Source organism: Xenopus laevis, chromosome 1L (assembly GCF_017654675.1).
Source record: "Xenopus laevis strain J_2021 chromosome 1L, Xenopus_laevis_v10.1, whole genome shotgun sequence".
NCBI lineage: Eukaryota > Metazoa > Chordata > Amphibia > Anura > Pipidae > Xenopus > Xenopus laevis.
In genome coordinates this window covers 168508282-168535070 of record NC_054371.1, presented here as the reverse complement: position 1 = coordinate 168535070, position 26789 = coordinate 168508282, and the positions used below count along the sequence as shown (strand labels likewise).

The 26789-nt window shown below is 36.6% G+C and overlaps 1 long non-coding RNA gene across 1 annotated transcript in view; it reads left to right on the top strand.

Annotated features, from left to right (window-relative positions):
- The window catches only part of LOC121394977, a 47217-nt gene that overhangs the window by 13029 nt on the left and 7399 nt on the right, over positions 1–26789 (top strand). Inside the window, exon 2 of the long non-coding RNA XR_005962138.1 lies at positions 24111–24154. This is a non-coding gene — a long non-coding RNA (uncharacterized LOC121394977). The remainder of the gene's footprint in view (positions 1–24110; positions 24155–26789) is intronic.

Sequence of the window (26789 nt, the reverse complement as noted above, 5' to 3'; positions counted from 1 at the left end):
GCAAATACAGACGTGGCTCGGCATACTGCCCTAGGCCCAGGCCTTTGTGGCCTTGCCACAAGATTGCAGCAATCAAAACTGTTTAGATATTTACATAGATACATAGTTTGGGTTGATAAAAGAGAATAGCCATTTCAACCCCTCCAAATGATCCCAGGCATAAATTTATGTATATAGAGAGAGACCTATCAATACACTTAGGGGGATAATTTGCTAAAACTCAAAATAATCACATTTTTTAATGAAAACAAATCCGACCAAACTCCCTTCCACGATTTGAGTTCACACTTGATAAAGGGACTGTGATGCCCAAAACATGTAATGTGGATTGCAATAAACTTGCACATTAGCAGTAATCCTGCATTTTGCCCTTCTGTCCCCCAAGTTGATGGTATTTATTGGATAGATAGTGTGACGACAGAGCACCAGTGGGACATACATGGGACACAATATACTGACTTCGAATGTATAACCACAGTGTGAATAAAACTGTAATTTTTTAATGAAAACAAATCCGACAAAACTTCCTTGCACGATTTAAACTCATTTATCAATAATTTTTCTCAAAAAACGTCACAACAACATCGGGTGCGAATTCGTATCAAATGATTTTTCTGAGTTGCCACCCGAAACCCTGATGTATTGGATTATCCAGCGCAGATCACAATGTCAAGAAACAACTTCAGAGATATCTACCATTGACTTCTACATGACTTCAACAGGTTTGAGATGGCGTATTTTCAGATTTTTATTTTTAGCAGCTTTGTTGTATTATAAATATAAAAAATATATAAAAAAGTTTTTTACACAAAAAATTGATTTTCCCCCCTAAAAACCTCAACCAGAAAAAAAAATCGAAGTTTAATAAATGGGCCCCAATATATATATATATATATATATATATATATATATATATATATATATATATATATATATATATATATATATATATATATATATATATATATATATATATATATATATATATATTATATATATATATATATATATATATATATATATATATATATATATATATATATATATATATATATAGCGTCCATGTTGGGCCGGCACTACTCGTAAGAAAAGTGTTTGGTGCCTGAGTGCTATCAGCAAAGTAAGATATCCTGGAAAAAGGCGAGCACTCACAGGTCTTAAAGGGCATGTAAAGGCAAAAATATAAAATCCCATTTTTACTTTCTTTAATGAAAAAGAAATCTATCTCCAATATACTTTAATTAAAAGATGTCTACAGTTTTTATGATAAACCTGACTGTATGCAGTGCAATTCCCCCTTCTTTTACTGCTGTTGATAGGAATTGTCAGATGGTCCCCAACTACTGTGCAGGTAAACGATCATACTTTCAAATGGCAGGGGGAGCCCCCCCACCTTACTTCCCAGAACTCGAGCAGCATTGTTGGATTCCCTGTAGAGATTTGTATCCAGAGACGCAGTGCAGTCTCTATATTATGATTATTAATCAGTCTTGCTGTATTGGCTTCTATGGCAGATATTATTTGACTTGTGCTGTTTTGATAATTTATGACGATCCCTAAGCTTAACCTCCCAACTGAAGCCCAGACCACACTGAGCATGTGCGAGTCTTGATGTTGCAAAGTTACAAGATGACAGCCCCCTGCGCCAACTTTGAAAGCATAAATAATTTGTCTTATTAGGCTGCTGGTGCTGTAAGTTCATGTTTATATTTAGTATACATAATACAGCATTTCTAACATTATTCTATTTTAGACTTTAGTTGCCCTTTAAGATGCAAAAATATGTGAAATTTATTGAAAATAAATAACTGACGTTTTGGCTAATCCTATAGCCTTTCTCAAAGTGTATATATATGTATATATATATATATATATATATATATATATATATATATATATATACACACACACACACACAGTATACACATACATATAATTAAATAACTGTAAATCCTGAGATCACCATAGCCTTGGATATTATACATTATCCAAGCCTCTCCTGCTCAAATATACAGTACTTTAATCATGTCTTGTTGCAAGCACCATTTCTCCAGAAAAAAACAATCCCAACCATGACAGTTTCCTCATAGTTTAATTTTACCCATTCCTTATACCAGTGGTAGTTGCACATCTAATATACTTCTTTAGGACTGGAGCCCAAAACTGCACTGCATACTCAAAGTAAAGCCTTAAGAGGTATCTATCAAGAGGCAAAATTATTTTCATGCCTTATGTCAATACCCTTTTAAATACAAGACAGTATCTGCTTGCTTTACCGGCCACTGGTGCTATAGCCATAATAATGTACATTGTTACTGTGGGGCCCAGTAATCTGGGGCCGGATTTACATAGCAGGTGCCCCCCAGGCCCGCTGCCTCTCATCGCCCCTGTCCCCTTCCCTTCCTTTGTGTATATGTGCAAATTTTCAGCATCGGATCTGGAGTATTGGGGATTGGTGCACAGGAAATGTTAAAAACTATTGTATCTCCTGCGAATTCCCAGTGCTTCCGAACCAATGCAGGTGTGGTTGGTCGGCATGCCGTCCCCCTAAAATTCTGCCACCCTAGGCCTGGGCCTTTGAGGCCTTTCCACAAATCCGGGCCAGCCAGTAATATCTAGTTACGCCACTGATCCAAACTAAGATTTCATTAATCCTTATTGGACGCAAAAGACGATGTATATCCAAGTTACAAAAAGATCCATTATCTGGAAAATCACAGGTCCCAAGCATTCTGGATAACAGGTCCCATACCTGTAATGGCATAGACTGAAAAATGTATTATGTGATATAAAAATCTTTTTTTTGAGCAACTTACTTACTTATAAAGGTCTGAAGCAGTGTAAAATAATGACGGTAAATCTGGCATTCGCATGAAATAAAACACACCTTGATAAATTCGCTATATATTTTAACAAGTTTTTCAAATTTGGTTTTACACAGCATTATAAATAGGCCTCTAAATGTTTAAGGCTAAAATGGCTGGATCCAGGGATATATTGATATATTGGGCATTTGGCATTGTGCCTTTGCCTTGGAACTGGAGGGAGTAATGTGCTGTTGGCATAGTAATAAATACATTTGTCCATGATAAAATTAAAAAGTCATATGGGCTGCAAGGTGATGCAGTGGTTAGGACTGCTTCATGGGATCCTGGGTTTGATTACAGCCAGCACACTGTCTGCAAAGGGTTTGTGTTTTGTCCCTGTGCTTGAGTGGTTTTCCTCCTGGTATTCTGGTTTCCTGCAATATTCCAAAAACATACAGACAGGTTTATTGGCTCTTGATAACATTCATCATAGTGTCAGAATGTGATGGGAAACTTAGATTGTAAAGTAAGTTGCACTGGCGCAAGAATGAAATAATATATAATAAGATATTTCTGTAAAGCACTGTAAAATATGTTGATGCTATATATATATATATATATATATATATATATATATATATATATATATATATATATATATATAGTTATATTATTGGGGCTAAATTATAAATAAACTTTTTCAATTTGATACATGGCTCAACAGCCATGATCTTGCCCTCCAATGCTTTACTAAAATCTGTAACAGGACTGTTACAATTTCATACTGTTTTTTAGTTTTAAGTTTTCGTTTTTATCATTTAAAACTGATACAGTACATGAAACAACTCATAAAGTATGCAAACATAGATTATTTATTCAGATACAGCATGCTAGAAAGACAAGATCAACGGCTTAATACAATCAGCTTATGTAGGGATTCAATTTATCATTCTGTCCTACTCTTTAAAGGGGTTGTTCACCTTCCAATTGCTTTTTTTCAGTTCAGTTAATTTCACATAGTACACCAGAAATACAGATTTTTTTTCAATTTCTGTTTATTATTTTTGACTGTTTTAGTACAAATTAAGTTGAAACAGTAATATTTCTCTGGTATTTCGGACAGGCAACTCAGTGATCCTGGTTGAACTGTTATAATTTTCAATATTAGTTTATACATTGCATCTGCTTTTATAGGACACCTAACACAACCAAATTCAACCACATATTAACAACCTGACCAGTACTACACAAATATGGTCAATCATACTATACAGATAGTTTAAAAAATAAAAATGTATGAAAAAAATTCACCTCTTTGTTGAGCGAGTTGATACTGTAGGGGGGCATACTGTGACACAGTATACAGGCATATGCACATTGTAACAGTTCCACACATATTCTACCCAAAATAGCTAGTTTTATTAATTTGATTGAATAACATGAGATTACTTTATCTTGCCCCCATTTGATGATGTCATTATGCAAATTAAGGCCATCTGATAACAGATTTTCATTACGTGCAGAACAGCAGTCTTCTGACTGAAGCCACCTGGGCTGGGGGGCTTTGGTCATCCATTGCCCTTAGTTGCGATAAGCCGCAATGCCATTCCTTCGAATGGTGCATGCACAATAAGTCACTGCGTGTCCACCCAAAATGGAGCCTGCCTGTGACACGTGCTTAGTTCCGGGTGTTGGTTGGCACCAACATTTTTCTGTTATGCTTGATACCTACTGCCATGTTGGTGTCCATGGCTTCTAGTTGTGCAATACAGAAACATATATGCTGGTCCCAGGTGTAAGTTATAACTATAGGGAAGGCTTTACACATGTACGTCAGGGTTTTATTATTGTAACCTGTTGTGTCTGTTTTACATGCTGTCTGTGATGAGTCTTAGGCGGTAAAACTCTGGCTCCAGGGGGGTTAGTCAGTTCTGACTTTGAGAGTACAATGGAACATTTCTGTTTTTCCGACCAGGTAAGTAACATGTTTTTGTTTATTCCTAGAAGCTCTCCAAATAGAGAGAGGTCTCTAATGCATAAATGCCCTAGGAAAGAATGCATCACCTGTAGTGAGCCTGCCCTGCAAGACAAAAAACCTTTGTAAGAAGTGTTTTCAGGACATAATTAGTGGCTCTTCAGATCAGCTTACCAATGATAAAGTGGATGCAGACGACTTTTAAGCAGTCCATGTCCAATATGGTAGAAGAAGTGACTGATAAAATTTTGTGGAACATTGAAAAACACAATCCTACACCTTCTACCAGCTCTGCAGACCTGACAAGGGATTTCAGTGACATCAGATATTCTAGCGTTTCAGAAGGTGAAATTTCCCTTTTCATGTTTTGAAGACAAAAAGGATAGGAAGGCTTTTAAAAGCTAAGCAGTGCAAAAGCCTATTCACGGACATAAAGGGGCTAGAGCCCCACTGAATGAAGTAGATGGTAGGTTGTAAGAGTTTGTAGCAGTGTAGGCTCGATTCACTTTAGTCGCTAGGATTATCAACACAATCAGGAAGGGGTATGTGTTAAGGTCGAAAGAGGCTGCAATGGTTTTGGAAAACAATCTATCTGCCCTAGTGACTGGCTGCAAAGATATATCTTGCAGATGTATACCCTTCAGGAATTTCCTTTGGTTATTTGTTTTTGGCAAGTATTTCCAGTACCAGGTTCTTACTTTTGGTCATACTGCAGCACCAAGGGTTTTCACTAAGATCCTGGTCCCTCAATTTGTACACCTAAGTGTCCAGGGCATTCAAGTGCTTGCCTTGAGGACCTACTCATCAAGGCTCAGTTGAGAGTAATGCTGCAAACCATCTTCATTTGGTGATATCAACAACTCCCTCCCAAGAGATGCTTTTTTTGGGGAGTTATCAATACAAGAGACTTTAACCTACACCATTCACTTGAGAAAATTCCAGAAATTCAGAAGCCGGTACATCTTCTTTGTCATCATCCTGTGCCCAAATGTTATGTCAACAGGATTTGGGGAACTCCATTCCATCATCTATTCAGTAAAATGGGACAGAATCCATAACAGGTGGGACAGAGATCTCTCAAGAGATTTCCAAATTATTATCATCTCGAAGGACACAGTGAACTCTCTGAGCTGGTGGTTAGATAACAACAAATTGAAGGTTCAGTGGCCCTAGCTCTACCTTCTTAGGAAATCATTACCATGGATGCCAGCCAGAAGGGCTGGGGACCTCATTACAAGGAACAGGTGTGTCGGGGAACTTCCTGTCATTCTAAACCTTTTTTATCAGGGAGATTTGTTTCATCCAAATCAGGTAGTTGGGCTTTGACGGCCTGGAAGTTGACAGGCACAGGTTAAAAAATCTGGGTTGTCAGACAATGCTGTGAAAACATTGCTAACTCAGCTAAAGTTGCCACTTTCTGCAAGTACTCCAATATATGGGAGAAGTTTGTAAAGATTTGGATCATTTCAATGTGTCTGAAGTCTCAGAATTTTAGTACTTCTACTATCAGAGGCCAAGTGTAAGTGTTTTCAGCCTAGATCTATATTAATTGGGCCTTGGTCAGGGGATTTTCCAGGCTCTTTTAAAACTTTGTTCTATTTGCTGTTCCGTAGTTCACCATTGAGATTTATCTTTAGTGCTGGAGGCTTTGAACTTCTGCAAGATGCTCCTCTCAAGATGCTTGGTTAGTAATTGCTTTCCTCCTAGCCATTACATCTGCTAGAAGAGTGGAAGAACTACATGCTCTTTCTATCAAAAAAATCCAAAATTGCTTAATCCTGAGATTCCCTAATCTCAGGAATGATCAGGAACAAAAACTCCACACCCTGGATGTGGTAAAATGTCTCAGGATCTACCTTGACAAAGTGGCAGGCTTCAGGAAAACATATTCCCTTTTGCAGCACTTCTGGATCCTCGGCTTCAAAAAGTTCCATTGGCAGGTGGATCAGAGACTGTATTCTCTGTATGTTCCAGAGGTTCTCAAGGCCCATTCCACTCTAAGGATGCTGGCTTCCTGGGCCTTCCACGCTCAGGTCGCTTGAGAACAAATTTGCAGAATGGCTACCTGGTACTCTGTGGGTATTTTTGTGAAACACTATAATCAGTAATGTAACTAGAGGGGGGCGGGCCCTGGTGCGGGACGTGCAGCCGGGCCCCCCGTCCCCCTCTGTACATCCGGACCTCCGTAGAAGACAGTGACGTGCGAGCTGCCGGGGGCCCTGGCCCAATCGCACCCCCTGCTCCCCCGGTAGTTATGCCACTGACTATAATTTTAATATTTTTTCTAGCAGTTTGACTTGTTTCAGTCATTCTGTGCTTTCTGCTGCTACTTCTAATAGATAATTGAATGGTATCCCTCGCTGTGGGATAAGCTTTTTAATACCTATTCATGCCCATTGCCATGTGTAGGGAAGAGGAAAGTGGAAAATCCTACCACACTTACCATGAATTACGTTTCCTGTACTGGAAGATGGCAGTCGGCAGGAGCTTCCCATCTCTATGATATTGTCTGCAGCAAGTCGACATGGGCGCAAGTAGGAGGGTAAGTTCTTTTAATGTTTATTATTTCCTGTCCCTCCCTCATCGCAGGGGGATTAACGCTTTCATGCCCACTGCCATGTTCCAGTCCAGGAAATAAAAATCATTGTAAATATGAATTTTACGCTGTTTTTGCTTGGCCTGTCAGCCTCAGTTTTGTAAAGTCCCCTCAGTCATTTAAGCTGAGTCTGTGCTGCTAAGCTGTCTGCTGTGCTGCTATTCTCCTAACAAGCAGCCCTCAGCTGCAGCAGCAGACACATGATCTTGGAAAGGAGTGGGGGGGGGGGGGGTCAAGCAATGCAAAAAGCAGGTTTACTGCAATGATTTATTTAATTAAAAAAAGGGCTAATACATTATATCACAGGTCATTTATTTTTAGATGATAACTAAAAATCACTGCTTTCTGGAAGTCTTTGCCAAATTAATCTGACACCCAGTGTAAACTATTTCAATTCAGGTATCCCATATATAATAATGCTACTTCAGGGTGTTTTGTCAACTTCACATAAGCTGCACTATAGAGGGGGCATTACAACAGTCCCTTTCAAAGTGACAGAAGGCAACTCTACTGACAGCGGCTAACAGAAAAGATTGGCTGATTTGAAAATTGCTTAGAACTATTGCTAGGCAACAAGGTAACTTCAATTGAGCATGTGCGAGATTAGAGAGCCGGCTGTAAATATATACGTAGAAGGAAGCAGTGTATTCCAAGATGTCTGCCACAGCTAGGGCTGCAGTAAAGATGGGGTTGGATTATGTAGAAGGTATAGTGAGCTGCTGCTTTACATTATACAAACAATTCTAGCTGCTTTGAAAATTGGATTTCTTGAGCTTTAACATGGTGTCTTTGCTTAGTAGATGACTTTAGTGATGATTGGTGCCCTTTAATGAAACTTGGGGATTATGTTTAATACGGCTGAAGATAAGAAGTACCATCAAATGAGAAGAGTTTATAGGGTGGCTGACAACCCCTTCTTCACCACAGAACTGCTCCAGGGAGTCATGAGAAGGTGAAAAATAAAACTTTCATTTAAATATTAGAAAAAGGTCCAAAATACAAGAAGTTGAGACAAACTAACATTGGAATTAAAAGGCAGCTTTCAAATGGGGGTCAAATACCCTATCTAAAAACAAATGCTGTAAAGCTACAAACATATTGTTATTGCTACTTTTTATTACTTATACTTTCTATTCAGGTTCTCTACTATTCATATTCCAGTCTCTTCTTTAAATCACTGCATGGTTGCTAGTGTTAATTGTACCCTAGCAACCAGATTGCTGAAAAACTGGAGAGCAGCTGAAAAAAAAGCTTAATCTTCAAAACCACAAATAATAAGATATGAAAACCAAATTGTCTCAGAATATCAGTATCTACATCATACTAAAAGTTAACTCAAAGGTAAACAACCACTTTAAGGGGGAGATTTATTAAGGGTTGGATAGGTAATTCAAATTTGAATTGTTAATTATCCAAACTCAATACAAATTTTAATTTGAATCAAATTTCAAGATTTATAAAGCCTATACCCTGGGAATAATTCATATTAGACTATTTGCCACTAGTTCATGCATAATTCAGTGGGAGAGGTCCAGTGACCAATTTGAAGATTAGCCTTCTTGATATTCAACCCCAACCCTGCGTAGACCATCCTACCTCCTCCCCCCCAGCCTAACTGCTACCCCGGGGAATCTACCCCTCGTACAGATTCAGGGATCGCAATTCACTGGCAGCCATTTACCGGGTCTTCGGTTATCTGAGACTGACGAAGTGGTGCATGCGCAGTTGGAGCAATTTCCCAGTTCGTGTCAACAATGCGCCGAAATTGATGGAAAATGCTGAAGCACCTGAAGAAGACACGACGACCCGGAAGATGGCTGCCGTGAACCGCGATCCCTGAATCTGCACCGAGGGGTAAGTAAAAAGTTAGGGGCATTTCCCTTGGTTTTTTTAGTTAAAGGTTGAATTCTCTTTTAAGGGGGTTATTAATAAAAGTCAGAATGCCAAAAACTCGAAAAATTTTAGTTTTTTGTTTTACTATAAAATACATATTTTCTGTGATCTCCGCTGACTATTTCTGACTTTTCAGGCAAAAATCTGAGAAATTCCGGCTTTTTGGGGAAAAGCCTGAAAAAAGTGAGTGATGTATGAAATGAAAAAATGTATGATTTGTGTTTTCACTCAAGTTTGTCCCCCAGCCAATTAAATTGTGCTTTTTTAATAATAAATAAGGTCCAATCCTGGAATCTATTTTTGTCTGACTTTTTTTATATAAATTTGGATTTTGATAAATAAGGCCTTTAAAGTCTAGCTGTTTTAGAATGACCACTACTAGTAAGTCAAACTATTTCCAAGTGTTAATATAGTTTGTTTGTGGTAATTGTTAAATTTTTGCAGAATCACTGTTGTCACCTTGTTTCTGTTTTGCTCAGTGCCTTAAATCTACAATTTTCAATACCCGCTTATGAAAAAGGAACAGGGAAGAACAATACTCTGTGAGTTCACATTGATAAACAATGTGTCCTGTTTACTGATTGCACAAATTAAAGAGTGAATCAGACAATTTCCTGAGGTTATTTTGGTCTCGTGCACAATAGCATGACGTTACTTCTGTATGGAAAGAGAGATTCTTAAGATTCATTTTAGGTGAACTGATGGGATTTTTAAAATGACTGGAAATTACGTAATAAATGATGCTAAGGTTTCAAAGAATGCAAAAAATATGAATAGCACTCTTAGTGACAATAAAATAATTAAAAATGTTTCTTTTTAATGAAATTCATTTGTTTTGTGCAGTTGTTAATACGTTTGCAAAACAACAGCAGGCATAATTTTTATACAATATCTGTTATGGATGGTCTCATACTGTTTGCTGCTGTAACAATGATTTTCTTTCCAACTTAGTCTTGCTTCATTTATTGTTTGTTGTACTTTACTTTGGCTCATCCAATTATTTAAAAGGTTAAGCAAGGCATTTTATTCAGAATGCTAAGTTTTTCCTTTCTTATTTTTTTTTTGAATGACAATAGTACACTCTTGTGGCCTAGGGAAATATAATATAAAAGGCAGCTGAAGCTACAATACATCTACATGTAAGCTATCATACTTAATAACTATGCATGTGAGTCAATATTTACTAATAGGCTTAGTAAAATGATAGTTAATGTCAATGCAGTGGGCTGTATGCTAGCAACTGAATATAACCCCCTGTTAGGCTTTCTTTAGTGATCCTTTGTATGCCCAAAGGAGGTTAGACTATCATCTCACAATATATTTTGTTAGTGTGGCCCATATTTGGTTCACAATAAATTAAGCCCATTATTTGCATAATCACTTCATATTAAAGAGCATCGACAGCACTATACTTGATGGTCAAGTATAGTGGTCGCAGGTTTAAAAATGATCCACATCTGTTTAAATAATATAAAATAAGTAATGTTGTACTACTGACCATACTATTACACTATTTAACATTTTATTTTGGTCATTAGAATTCCCTTTTTTTCAGATTTTCTGCATCTTTAGCAATGTTATTCCATTGTAGTTGTCCTCTTTATATAAGCAATTCATTATTTTTTATGTCTTCTCTTCATAATAATTAGACTACTATGTGCTTCATAACCAAACTAATATAAAGCAATATTTAAGACAAATCCTATTGGATTTCATTTTATATTTATATGTTTTTAGTAGCTGTAAGACACAATCTCTTATACAACATACTCCTGATCCCTAATTTAAGTTAATACATTCCAGACCTGTACCTAAGAAATGTATGGGTTATCAGATATTGCAATCTGTGAAGGTGACTGTGTCATGTGGGGTAATATTCAGCTCTCTATCTCAGTGTTCACCCCCACCACAGGTGTGGAAAATCGATTAGCCCTTTAAAGAGCCAGTAGAGCTCGAAACATGTATAATTAAAGCATTTTAAGCAGCAAGCACTGCATCCTGGTTTTCTTTCAATGACTGTATTAAGCAACTTATTGGGTTATAGTATATTGTAAAGTGCAAGCTTTGAATCAAATTTCAGAATTTCTTACATTTATAGAAACCTAGATATACAATTTGGAGTAGAAATACTTCACAATGTGTACTTTTTGTGGTCTCTTACAACAAATAAAACAGGGTGATGTGTTACTATGTATTTTGGGGCCTTTGCATAACTCATACTTGGTAATCCAATATATATCAGTCATCAAACTATTTAGAAGACTCCTGGCATTTATTTTTATGATGCTTTTTTCTTTGTACCTAATGGCAATTGGGAGATAAAATGTTGTTTAGTGCTTTGTGGAGATTTTCAGAAATTGTATAAAATTTTAGCAAATATTGCATTTTGGTAGTTTTAAATAGATAAAATATATTATACATCAGAATATATGTTTTCCAAATGATATATGGTTTTCTGGAGTCAAATTAGTTTTTGCAAATTTTACCAGACATAAAATGCATGTGCAGTGTAGTGATTTTGCAGTAGCAAAAATCACTATACTGTACACACATTAATATTGCAATATGAGCAGTTTCAACCTGTTGCAACTAAAGGGAAAAAATGTTCTATCAATTTTAAATTAAGAGCAATTTTAAATTGAGTTGTTTGGCTGTGTTTAGTTTCCCTTTAAATCAGGCCTCCTCTGGTCCTGGCTCCAGTCTATAATAGCTGAAAAACAATTTAAAAAAAGGCTCCAATTACCTGCAATCTCAGCTCCTTGACAAGCCATTGCCATAACAACAGCAGTGCAGCCCAGGAAACGCTCTACTGATCGCAAAAAGGACCAAAATACAGTTTGAACAGTGTTTTTTTGTAAGCCTGAAATCAGGGGCGATCCTGGCCCCTCCACCGTCTGAGGCAGCAGTAGTTGCTGCTGCCCCCCCTCCCCTGGAAATCTGCTCTTAAAGTACCAGGAGCCGCATTTTTGCTGCCCCTGGTACCTAGTGGGGCGCTGCTGCCTGAGGCGACAGCCTCAACTCGCCTCATTGGCGAAACACCCCTGCCTGAAATGCACCCACGCATCAGCCTGCCCCCACCCGGTCCAAGGAAAAATTGTCTTGCTTTAAACTGGTCTGTGGCACAAAAAAGGTTGGGGCCTGCTGCTTTAAATATTTACATATTGTAGTACAGGTAATACCTCATAGCAAAACACTATTCTTTTCTCAGGAAATATAGAACATCCCCATGTCATCTTCAACCGTTATACTCCTATGTTTTCTTCAATAAATAGTCTTTTTAATCTTCATCTCAATACACTTAATTATTACCTGCAAAATATTTTAAAGAAATTGAGAAACTGATACAATGTTGTATATATATTCAGCTGGGTTTATGTTAATTTGGGCATAGTAAGGAATTCTTGTCTTCTATTAACCAAAGAGTATCTGCTCTTTGCATTTCTGCTTTTTTCCTCCACCAGTAGAGCTCCTAATCTGCACTGTATACTTAAATAAACAGTAACATCAAAAAATTAAAGTGTTTTAAAGTATTAATAATACAATGCAGTGTTGCCCTGCACTGGTAAAACTGCTGTGTTTGCTTCAGAAACACTACTATTGTTTATATAAATAAGCTGCCTTGTAGCAATGGGGGCAGCCAAAAAAAGGAGAAAAGGCTCTGGCTACACAGCAGATAAGCTCGGTAGAACATAATAATATTATCTGTTATCCACTATTTAACCTGTGCCATATAGCCTGGTGTTACTGTTCCTTTAATGCTGGGACAACATGAATATAGATCACAATACAGTTCAAAACTAAACAGACATATACATGCAACACAATGAAGCTGGGCACAACATCTGGTGTATATGTCAAGTTGAATCAAAGTTTACTTCCCTATAATTTTATTTTTAAAAATCATTCTGTCCATCAGTTTCTCCAGTATTTAAATATCTAGTTTTGTTTATAGACCATCTGTGCCTAACGTGCAGTTGATGGACAGCCTTTCAGCATTACATTTGTAATATTCTCATTTACCTAGTCATTTGTTTTTCCCATTATTAACTCTTTTGATTGAATTTGTAACACTGCACACACATACTTATTGGTTACATTTTACAGGCAGCTAAAAAGTGTATGGAGGAGTTAAAGAGGTGAATTAGGCAAATGGTAGACATCAAGGGGCCCATTTATTTAGTTCGAAAAAATAGTTCGAATTTCGAATGTTCGAATATGGCTACTTCGACCATTGAATGGGCTATTATTCCTTCAATCGTTCGATCGTAGGAATAGCGGTAAATCCTTCGACTTCGATATTCGAAGTCGAAGCTCTTGGTGAACCATTGCTGAAACAGAGCTATAGGACAGGCAGCCAAGTGGACACACATAGCTGCACTACTCTTCATTAAATTACCAGGTACAGGTGGTGCTGTTTATGAGGAGTGGCCTCAGTAGGGTCCCTTTTAAATAGATAGTTACATAGAGACACCGAATATAGTCGAAATGCAGGTGTGTGCCTGTGTTTTATTCACTGGACAACATAAGCAAGAAAACTAATACAAGATTATTCTTCTGACACCAGAACAGACTGATCCACTGGCAAACTATACAACCTAATTTTTCACAGTGCCTCAGCCACAATTAATGCTGTTTAATCTAAAACAGTATGACCATTTCTGCTCACAAGTCTTTTCCCTCAGCTCTCTCTCAGGAACACATTCCCACTTCCTGGACAGAGAGCTTGCTCACCTCCTCTCCCTTTCCCACAGATGGAGTATCATTGATTCTAGAAGAAGATGTATTGTGTTTTTAAACTCACTGAGCACAACCCCTGTTATTCTCCACTTCTGCTCTGTCTTATAGAGCATTCTAGGAGAGACAAACCTATTCTCTGGGGTTTTTCAGTCACTGTGGCACTGAAACCCCCAAATACATAATATATATTGAGAAGAAATGTGTACTTGCACCCCAAAGCACATTATTTACAGTCAGAGGTATTGGCACTCTTTGGCATACAGGAAAGGAGGTGAGAGAACTGCACTGTTACTGTATTGATAAGGATGCAAATTTAAATAGCTGTTGCTGTGTGGCTGTCCCTCCTATTAGATAATATAAAAAGAAATGTACGTTTCCATCAAAACACTACTGCTGCATACATACATTCCATATCAAAGCGCATCCTTCATTAATATACTGCATTCCTTGCCTTTTCAGTACCTGTCTAGGCTTGCTTTTAGTTTGGTTTTACTCTCACGTTCTACAGTATCTGTTCTCTTCCTGTTCCCATGTTTTTACCCAAAATTCACCTAATTGTGCCTAACCAGCTCTTGAAAAAGTTCTTGGTTGTGCCTACAGGCAGATTGCACTCTTCATTAAACACTGCACTACAGAGCAAAGCTAAGTGAAAGGGGCCCCTCCGAGGAATCTGCATTGAAACATGCACAATGAAGTGCTCTGTGATAAAAATAAAATAATTATATAGCAAATTGTTATAGAATGAACAATTTAATAAGGAACCTCAAAAATTATAGCTTTTCTGTAATGTAAGTGCCATCACAAATCAAAGATGACCTAAACAGCACATAACTAAAGTGGTTGCATTTATTAATACTGTTAAGCTATGGCTTATTTACACTGTAGTTTAATGCCCTGCTCCAAGGGGAAAACTAAATATGTAGTGTTCATTACGCCGCTGTGAAAATTACTGTTGTTGCTCAAGAAAGTTGGCAGACACTGGTAAGGTTATTCTGTAGTTATAATATCAATCAATGGTATGCTTTTCCCACAGTAAAAAACAACACTGTATAACAGCAGCTCAAGTTATTTGGCACTCGATAGTCAGATGATGAATTAACATAATGTTTGAGAATTAAGTTTCAGTTAAGTACTAAAGCAGACTGTGCTTACAATTTTCTCTTTCTATTTGAGCCATATTTACATTCTTTGTTATGCTTTTAAAAATGTCATCAACCCAGCAGTCCTAAAGTCCTTGGTCTGTTGGTTAACACTTTTCTTTTCTTTACAGCGCTGACAAGGATTTTCTGTCTCACTTTCCATTTATTGGGCAATGTGCAAAATGTTCTTTTGCCCTGCGGGTTGTGGCTTGAGGCACAATACTTTGTGGTCATATAATGGAGCACAAAGAGCTGTGCTTCACTCTGAATGCATTGCTGCTTTCAGTAACCCTGTAATAAGAGAAGGCAGGTGGTGAAAGAACGGTGGGTACATTAGTCCCCAGGAACACCCAGACATACAGACTAGGGAGAGACAAAGGCTGCAAGTGCAATATACAGGAGAGCCATATTCTGTCCTGCAGCGGATGCTTCTATGCTTCAAAGGGGAAAGAAGAAAAGAGGCATACAGCACCTTCCACATGCTTAGGTTCAAGTGACAACAGTATATTGGGGAGCTAAAATCCCACAATTAACAAAGAAATTGAATGGAGGCTCTAAGCCAAAAGAATTGGATCAAAATGAGAAAACAGCACCCAGATCTTCAATTTGGACCAAAGGGGATTTGAAATACTTAAAGTCAGGATTATAAGACCTTAATAGGGTAATTAAAACGTAACATTTATTCAGGTAGCACTAAAATCAGTATAAAAATGCTAGGTGCAGAGTGCAGCCTGCATAGACTATTGCCTCGGGCCCAACTGTTAAATTCAGATAGCCCTCTATGTGTGGCGTTTTTTAATGTTCTGAAAACATTTCTGTAACCCTATCTTGGCTAAAAAGGTCTTGTCCAGCTATTTAAGACAGAGCAGGCCTTTTCCAGCTATGTAAGATAGAAGGATGGGTCTTCGCAAAGTAGAAGAGGAGAGTGTTGTACAACTAGACCTCTCAAACTGTTGTGAAATAATAAAAAATAGAGGATGCCAGGATGTTCCTTAGTTGAAAATGTAATTGTGTTACTGCCTTACATTGTTGGTAGCAGTCATTAAAGGAGAAGGAAAAGTTAAAACTAAGTAAGCCTTATCAGAAAGGTCCATCTAAATATACCAGTAAACCCCCAAAGTAGTGCTGCTCTGAGTCCCCTGTCAAAAGAAACACTGCATTTCTTTCCTTCTATTGTGTACACATGGGCTTCTGTATCAGACTTCCTGCCTTCAGCTTAAACCTCATTGCCCTGGGCAAGAGCATGCTCAGTTTGCTCCTCTTCCCCCCCCTCCCTTCTCTACTGTAATCTGAGCCCAGAGCAGGGAGAGACTCAGGCAGGAAGTGATGTCACACCATGTTAATCCTGCAGCTCCTATCCTAAACAAACAGAGAGTTTCTAGAGCTTTTTACTCAGGTATGGTAAAACATTCTACAGAATAAAAATAGCATTCTAGCTTGCACTATTGCAGCTAATCTATTGGCAATAAAATGCTTCCGTAGCTTTCCTTCTCCTTTAAAACAATCTTTCTTTCCTAACCAACACCTACAGAAAAGATTTAAATTTAAAAGCAGACTTTCCCATTGGGAAGTCATTTTGAGGTTAGCACATTAACCTCAAGCAGTAAATGAAACAGCCAAAGCTAATGAACAGTTTGCAAAATAATTTTCAAGGACATTTATGAATGCAAGGAATGTGACACGTTGATTCTAGCGAATGCTGATAAGTGACAACTTGATTACACAGCTGTACGAGATGTCTGGAAATCTGCATATAACCTAGCTAGCACCTCAAAGCAATGATGTGATCAATGATTCAAGTTCTGATAAAATATCAAAGTTAACATGTAGTTGTAGAATAAAATATGAACTGTGATGTTGTAACTGCAGCTGAGCATGTGACAGTATCTTTGTCATATCTATATTTAATGCTCAAATATATTTCAGACTGTTACCAATATGAATCTGAGAAAGACTTTTAGTTACATAGTTACATCATTTAGGTTAATGTTCTGACCTCATAAAGTCCATCAAGTTCAAATGACCCCCAGTGCATGTATATACATGTTCATATTATTTCTCATGCGAATAATCTTTTGTCCCCAATATAAGAAATAGTTATAAAAATGTAATATAACCACTATGACCATATTAATTTTTGGAATAGTTCTTTGAACCCCACCTAAAATGTAGAAAAATATAAGTTAGGAATAAGTACGGTTTTCCAGCTGTAACTTCAACTCTTGATATACTCTTAAAGCTCAAGGTTGTTATAGGACTCTGCATTTAGTCATTGGTTGTCTACTGACAAACCAGAATTTCATAGTCCAAGCCTCCTTTGTAGGTCTAACATTAGATGATGTTTCCCCATTATGTCATATCAAGGTTAGAGATACATGAAAACTTAGCATTAGCCATTTAGAAACAATTATATGAAAGTATATGACAGCAAATACATGTTCAACCCATGTGCATATGACCTTCAGACATCTATTTTTGAGAGCAAATAGGTGTTCTCCCCTAAATAGCCTAATTTTCTTTCAATCTGAGCCCCCACTGCTTTGGGAGCTCTTTTAAGGCCAGCCTTACAATTTGGGAATCACTGAGTACAATGTTGCACAACTAACATTCTTTATATGTCACTATGCAATTATGGAGCCTGTACGAAAACATGAAGAAACAGACCAAATGATTTAATCCAATTTATAACAATCTGCATAATCAATTCCTGCTAATAAAACAGTCGCAACAAATGATGGGTTTGTATATCAAATTATCTGTCTTGGAAGAGCCAAAAATAGAGTAGTCCAAATCTTCCTGTATTACCTGTTTATAAAACCATAGCTTTTGTGTGTGAATAAAACAAGAGGTAAAATGTATGTTCAGCACAAGCCCTAGTAATTAAGCTTTACTGACCTCTAAATAGGTTATCCTTCTCGATGCTTTACGTGATTATGTGGGGGTTTGGAACCCATAGCAAAGTAAAGGGGCAGATTTAGCAAGGGTTGAATTTCGAATTTGAAAATCTTCGAAATTTGAATTCAAAAAGACCAACCATTTTGATTTGATTTGATTTTTCAAAGTCCACCAATTGACTCCAAATAGGCTCTAGGAGGTCCCCCATAGGCTAAAACAGCAATTCGGCACATTTTAGATGGCAAATGGTCGATTTTTTTAAAGCGACAGTACATGATAAATGTCAAAATCCTAATTTTCGATTTTTTTAAAAATCCTAATCAAATTTGGAATATTCCCTAGTCGAAGTACACAAAAATTAGCTCGAAATACTAATTTTTTTTAATTTGAATTTTCACTTTGGCCCTTGGTAAATCTGCCCCTAAGTATTTAATCTGACATAGGATATGATGGGATAAATACTTCTCTGTCTTTCAAAGATGTCACTTTCATGGTCCACCTATTTTTGTATAATGTACCTCCAAGCATTCTCATTTAGCTGGTAGTTGCAGATCAGGAGCTGGAGTTTGACATTCATGATCTAAAGTAAAATCAACATTTTTGCCTTCTTTAGTACTTGGAATGGTGCATTTCTCAATTCTAGTTATCTGCAACCATGAAAAGAATGTCTATGTTTGCTGTTCTCAAACCCCAGAGACAAACTGAATTGATAGTTTGCAGACACACTGCAAATGAAATTACTCTAGCATGCATATATATCTGTGGCCAAGGTTATTTCTGTATCCTGCATGTTGCAAAGAAGGCTTAAGGAATACATTATTAGCTGTGAAATAAAATGTATCATAAATACACTGGAAAATGATTCCCTTTCAATACAGCAGCAAATGGACATAAACAACCTATAAACACATGGCATTTCTCATTTAAAGGAGAACTAAAGCTTAACTCAAGAAGTAGGCTAGAAATGTTGTACATTATGTTTTGGGCTTCTGTACCAGCCCAAGACAACCACCACCTTTTAGCAGGGAAGATCTGTGTCTCCAAAGAAGCCCCAGTAGCTCCCCATCTTCTTTTCTGCTGATTCACTGCACATGCTCTGTGCTGCTGTCATTTACTGAGCTTAGGGACCCATTCACAATATACAGTACACATAGAATAGAAATGTCACAATATAAGGCTGATTAGTAATTAATACAGATAATTACTACATGGCAACACAGAAACCAATGCAACTAGCATCATAATTTAACAATCAGCCCTGTAGTTTATATTACAGGCCAACCTAATTTTCTACTTGATAATTTACGACAACCCCGAAGCTGAGCTTCTCAACAGCTGCTCAAAACCCACTGCGCATGTGAGTTTCATAGACACTTTCCAATATGGTGACCCCCTGTGACAAGTTTGAAGTCCTGGATCATTGCTGCTATTGAAAAGCTGAAACTTAAGGCTGGTGCAATAAGTTCAATATGTAAAATAGGGCAATTGTAGTCATATTCACTTTTAGGGGTTAGTTTTCCTTTAAGTGTGTAGATGTAGTAAACACTGTAGTCTGCTCTTTACATGAATTGTTTACTTCTGTGTGTTTCACCTTCTTTTATTTGCAACTAGTGCACCACAAATAATGGCTTTTTTGAGTTTTTATTACTGACACTCCTACACCCACGAAACACAATATGAATATGGTACAATCTGAAGAGGAAATAGACAAGATACAGAATTGCCAAGTGCAGAACTTTGTAATACTAAACAAGAACAAATGACATGGCACCCTTTCTTACCAGAGCACTGAAAAAAATTCTACTTCTCTCCACAAAAAATATGTACACCCAGCCAGATATCATTAAGCTTTTAATCACCACAAGAGAATATTCAACAAAACTACAGCATACGTAAGAGGTATATGTAAAGGATTTTCCTACTTCAAAGCACCAAAAGATTCTCTCAAGAGCAACAGTCAAAAATTCTGGGGAAATGTGCTGCCATTAGATAAACTGATAATAGCACTAAGTTTGTAAACATAATACTTAAAATGTTCTTATTGTTTTTTTCCGGTATGTGGATGCCCTGAATCGTAATCGTAAAGTAAAAAGAAAGTGTAAAATTGTTAAAGGGCGTGTTCACCTTCCAAACACTTTTTCAGTTCAAATGTTTTCAGATTGTTCACCAGAAATAAAGACTTTTTCCGTTTTTTTCAAATTAATTTTTCCAAAATTTAATTTTAAAGTTTAAATATTCCAGTCTCTGGTGGTTCATTCTGGAAGCTCAATAGTCCAGGTGCAGATTCTAAACTGTAACCATTTGCTACATTAAGTTGTTACATCTGTAGGATGTTAGCAACTATTGTATCAATTCTGACAGCTGCCTTTAATGAAACTCAGGGATTCTACTGAGCAAGGCTAAAAATAAGAAATGTTTCAACTAATGTATCATTTAGAAAAAATTTCCCGAGTCGGTGACCCCCTCCCAGAGCTGCTTCAGGAAAATATAAGGTGAAAAATAAAACTTTAAACCTCCATATTAGAAAAACAGCCACAAATAAAAAAATATGAAGTAATTAAAAATCGTATTTATTTCTGGTGAACGCAAATTAACTGAAAAAACAGTTTTAACTTTTTGGTTTCCTGTAGTCTTAGGTAAACATATGGGACAGTTATAAACTGTCCCATATGTTTACCTAACACTACAGGAAAATTTGAATGTCAGGAAATTGCATTGCTGCTTCAACTTAAAACAGTAAAATGGTTCTTATTAGTTACCTGATCAAACCTTTTCCTTTTTTGGCCCTGTGCGTAAAAAAATTATTTTATGCGCACATTTTAAATTTGAGCGCATATTTTTAAAAAAATAAATTTTGTTTGTTCGCACAAAATTCTTTGTGAAAACCACACTTTGTTGTGTGCACAGGTCTCACACAGCTTAGTGGGAACATTGGCTGGAATCGTTGAAGGATATTTTTTAAAAGCACTTCACATTTTTGAAAAGTTTGAATGGAAACTATTGGTGTTTACTGGTGTAACCATTACAGTTTTTTGGCCATTACCATGTTTGTTTATTGAATATTGAAAATTTGAAAAGCAATTAATTAATGGAAGTTTTTACATTTTATCATTCGGGTCTTCTGGTTAATATAATGCAAGGTCACTGTTCTCAAAAGTTGTAAAACAGTTGCAGACTGTATAAATAAATAATACGGGCAGATATTAAGCTGCAATTAAAAGTGTCACTGACCTTTTGAGGATGACAGCAAAACATGTATTATTGGCTTGAGGCTTGCAACTAGCTTTCACTGTGTTCAGAAACAAAAGCCAACAGCATGTTTATTGTTGCAGTGCATGTGACATCTCTTTGATTAGCAAGAAAATATGCCAACACACCTCTGGTTACCTCAATTTATTAAAATATAACTCTTTCGTTAACATAAGAAACGTATTCATAGTTAGAATATATGCAAAGGCTGGAAGTGTTTCTAGTTTTAATTTAGATTGTCTTTTTTGTGTTCTTTTTTGTGTACATGGGATATGCTGCTATAGACAAAGCTGTATATCAAAACAGCATGATCACTGCAACTCATATTGATAAATGAAAAATTATGTTTGTAAAACTGTTTTATAAGCAACTTTTGAGGTCTACTGTAAAAGGAATTTCCCTATTCAAACATGATTTTTGTGTGCTATTATTCTACTTCTTTATACTTTTACAATACACTCTGTTTTAGGTCAAATTATTTTGCCAACACATTATCTATACTGCTAAATAATTTAGTTACAAAACAAATGAAATAGTAAAAAGCTTTATAAATCTAAAGCTGTAACTGCAGTTCTGTCCAAGATCCAAATGGTGCATGCATATGCCTGTAGCATTAATCAGGGATCATGAAGTATTTATTGACAAATATGTTGGTTACACAGCACGGGCTATTAATATTTGCCTCCTATGTGGATTGGCAACCTACAGGAGGCCCGATTTGGCAGTACAAAATGTTTTTTGTATCTAAAGCTTGCCTTCAAGCCAGGAATTAAAAAACAAGCACCTGCTTGTAGGCCACCGTGAGCAACATACAAGGGGTTGGAGAGCAACATGTTGCTCATGAGCCACTAATTGGGGACCACTACTCTAAGTTAACCTCACAATATAGGATTATAGTATCCACTGAACACTGCAAAACTATAAAATGAATGCAGTGAATTTGGAATGTCCCTCACATACTTTTTAGCTAATGTAATCAGATAGTAAATGGGTCATTTATGACGAATTGGGGGAAGAAGTGCAAGTTCACCCCCGTAGTACTCATTAAGCATGTACTTCAGAGCCCCTGAATTGCATTTCTGAATTGAGCCCACTTTTTACCCTTTGCTCAATACCTTAGAGGTAATAAGACATTTGCATGCACAAACACAATTAGGCTCTTGCACAAACTCTTGTGGCAAAATATTTTTAAAAGTACGTTTAAAAGATCATTTTTGTGCATGCAGCATACTATAAAATATAGGAAATGTCCTTTGGAAAAAATATCCAACGTTTGGCATTTGTGAAGCAAACAGATATAATTCTAGTTCTGTCAGAAGAATGCACTGATGTCCAGACATAGGTAAAAGCTTTAGAAGTTGCTAACCTCTTATCTGAGAGGTCTGTGCTCATTTGTTCCATGCTCAGTGAAGCATCTAAAATCAACTCCAGCTTTGCTGTATTTTGCCTTTTCCACTCTATTACCCTTGGCTGAAAAAGAGAATGAGTTCAGAATGTATGTATATTAAGAGGATGAATAGACTGCAGTTTAGGCCTGAAGGAAATCCTAATCTGCAGGTAATCAATGCTCAGCATTCCCTATGAGGTATTTTAATACTGAATTATAGAGAATGTGAGATGCATATAATACTAGTTAACCAATAGATTATCACAGCATTGGACTAAAGTCTAGTGCCTAATGGCTAGTTTACATACAATTTGTTCTGGTGGACTATTTTTTTTAAAGGTTTTTATTTATTTGTTTGAACTTCAACAAACAGGGGACAGTCAGATCAGGTATGCATTGGTCTCTGGTACATAAACAAATTCCATATTCTGTACAGAATTGCTGGAAGGAGCCAATGCTGCCAGTAGAGGATAGAAAAAAGGGGGGTTGGCAAAATTATCATATTGATATGGAGTACAGGCATTTAATATCTAGTTAGCTATTGTCCTGAAGTGTAGTGTATCTGACCATGGACTTTTTCAAATTTTGTGCAAAGGGGTTGTCACTCTGTGTGTTAAGGATGGAATAGATACAAGACACCAGCCATATTTGGAATGGTGTCCTTGGTGCTTCCTCAAGAACAGGGAGGGAGACCTTGGGGGGAGTAGGAAGCTGGCTATCAGCTGGAGGTACCTGTACCACATACTCCTGGGGAGGTTATGTTCTGCCTACAGTGTTGCATATGACTTTAGACCTCTGTTGTCATACAACTGGCCCTGGTGGACTGTTTAGTTTATACAAAGAGATAACCAGACAGAAATCACATTCACCTTTCATGGAGCAGTATACCAGCAAGTTCAATGAGAAAGGCTTTTGAAGTTGGACTGATCATAATTATTGCCTTTTGTTTTTTTTTTTTTAAAGTTTTATTCCTTTAGCTAAACAAAGCAAACAGGGGGATTGCAACCACTCCATGTTTGGTCCTTGCAAGGTAGATAATGGCATTAGAGCATCTATAACTCTCTCTGATTACTATGTTTAACTTGAGAAATAACAAAAATAATTTAAATTGTCTCATATAAAACCAACAGCGGAATGGACTAAGGTTGTGGTGCTCATTTTCTAATTTAAGTGTAGTTTCTCATAGTAATCATTCAGTAATTGGTTTTAATCTCTAGTCTATTACAAGTTAGAAAATTAAAACTAAAATCTGATTTCTTTCTATAGGTAACTACACCATTTGGCACTTTTCTTTATAAACGAGCTCCAGTGCATTTTAATAACCCAGACTCTTTTTTCTGTGTGAACCCACTGAGAACTTTATTTAACTTGCTCTCTATTCTAACAGGTTATATCTGTCTGTGACTTATATTTATATATCTTTTCTCTATAGCATTATCCATGACAGCATTTCCAGTAGAGTGAGTGAGTGACAAGGTAAGGTTACTGTTGTTTACCAGTAATTCACATGCATATAAGCATTCATTGGAGATATTATTTTATCACTGGAATTGTTGCTTTGTATTTTTCACTTTCATCAGCCTATAATCTAAGTCTTTAATTTTTCTACAGCATATATGTATATTCTCAAAATACAAATGACATAACAATGTCCTGTTAACAGTAACTCGAGTGAGGCTAGGTATTGTTAAAAATCAACTAAAACTCAACATACATCCCTCCGACCTATAGCAGTATTGTCCGATTTAGATGAAGGCAGACAAAAATCATTATCTCTATTTGGCTCCAAGTGGCGTAATTTCCATCTGCTTCTTGCTGTAAGGGCTCTGTGAGACATGGCATCGACCTGTTTGCACTTATAGTGGATTTTGCAGTGGAAATGTGTAAGTATTAATTTTTGAGCAGAAATCCTCGGTGGCTCTTTTTTTTTTTGGACCTGCACTCTTCTCACTATATACTGTACCCACCAACATATCCCCCAATGTCCCAATGCCATGCTCTTGTAAAGAACAAAATTATGTCTTTAGGTTCAGAGCTGTATTTGCACTCTTTTCAATTGCCACAATCATACTCTTACAAAATTTTGATTGCTTCTTCTTGTAAATGTTACCATCCAGGAGACAACCAAAGCTAATTACTAGAACATAACACTGCTGGCTTCATCTTATTATGCAAGAAATATGTGGCTTCTGCTGTCCCTCCTAGCTGTCCGCCCTTTTCCCTCTTGTCTCATCCATCTTCCCGTTCAGCCTATTTTAATTTTTAGATTATTTGCTTATTCTCTGTAATAATAAAAGAGTACTTGTACTTGACCCTAACTAAGCTGCATGAATCCATATTAGTGGCAAAGCTATTCTATTGGGTTTATAGGGGGCCTATGAAGGGCAAACTCAGGCATTTTGAAAGAGCATGCTTGGGTGAATAAAAATTATAGGTGGCAGAAAGCAAACATCTCTTCATGTGCCATTATCTTTCTAGGTTAAATTCTATATATAAAACAATGAAACCTACTTCTAAATAGTTTCAGTTATCATCTATTTTTCTGCCTCTGCGACACAAAACTCAACATGACTTAAGACGTTGTTAGAGAAAAACTAGTGGGACAGATTTGCTAACTTACATGCTAATTGGACAAGTACAAGTTGCAATAACAATTATATTATAAGTGTATTTCAATTTGGAACATTAAACTAAAGGTTGAAACGGTTACTGCACTAATGCAATTTAGCACTTTAGCCCTTGACGTCTAGCATGGTAAGAGAGATTGCAGAATTGTTAAAGGGGTAGTTCACCTTTAAGTTAACTTATAGGGGGTTATTTAACAAAATCCGTTTGTTTCAAATAATAAGTCAGACCAAACTAGAATCCACAATGTGACCTTATTTATAAATAAAAAAGAATGATTTAATTGGATTGGGGACAAGCTCGAAAAAACAAAGTTTTTCCCTGAATCGTATGATTTTTTCTGGCTTTTTCCCGAAAACCTGAATTTTTCCGATTTTTGCCTGACCACATAAACTTCTCAAATTTTTTCGAGGTTTTTGAGGTTGTTCAGAGAACAGAGATGAAAAAATGTAATCTGCCATGGGACGTCACATGACCAGGGGCAGCTGGGAAATTGACAAAATGTCTAGCCCCATGTCAGATTTCAAAATTGAATATAAAAAAATCTGTTTGCTCTTTTGAGAAATGGATTTCAGTGCAGAAGTCTGCTGGAGTAGCACTATTAACTGATGCATTTTGAAAAAAACATGTTTTCTGATGACAGGATCCCTTTAATTAGTTTGCTTTATATGATGAACTCTCTATTTGTATGTTGCTCAACCTAACATTTTTTTCTGGCTGCAACCAACTGACTCATGCTGTGAGTCAGATTTAATGTTAGGTTAAGGAAGCATGCATTAAACACTAATATGTCAAACACTATTAGAAAAAAATAATGAGGTATTGGATACATTATCTGGAAACCCATTATTCAGAAAGCTTCAAATTACAGATGGGCCATCTCCCATAGACTCCACATTTTCTTTCAGATTTTCTTTTTTCTCTATAGTATTAAAACAGTACCTTGTGCTTAATTCCTAATAAGATATAATTAATCTTTATTGGGACCAAAACAATATTTTAATTATTAAGGTTTGGAGATCCAAATTATGGAAAGAACCCTCATCCTGAAACCCCCAGGTCCCAAGCATTCTGCATAACAGATCCGATACCTGTAATAAATCTGTTTATGAAAAAGTTAAAAGTTTTGGTTTGAGTTTATCATTCCCTTTTTCCCAACAGTTCCCATTGAAGGTATAGAGAAAAGCCTCATTATGTGCCCAAAAAAGCATGCCCTACTGTCAGTTTAATAAAAACTAATTAGATTATAACTTTATGTAGAAATCGTAAATATAATTTTCCTTTAAATTTAAAATATATAAATACATTAAAAGAAACCTTCCGTTGAAAAATCTGGTTTCATGTATATTTTTGTGAGCTACTCAATTAAAAGTGCTTCTAATAGAGGATTGCTTTATGTGCTGTTAATTTTTACAAGCTATCATGTTTCATCCATTACCTTGTTTTGCTATATCTACATACTCCATTGCATTAGCATGGAAATCCG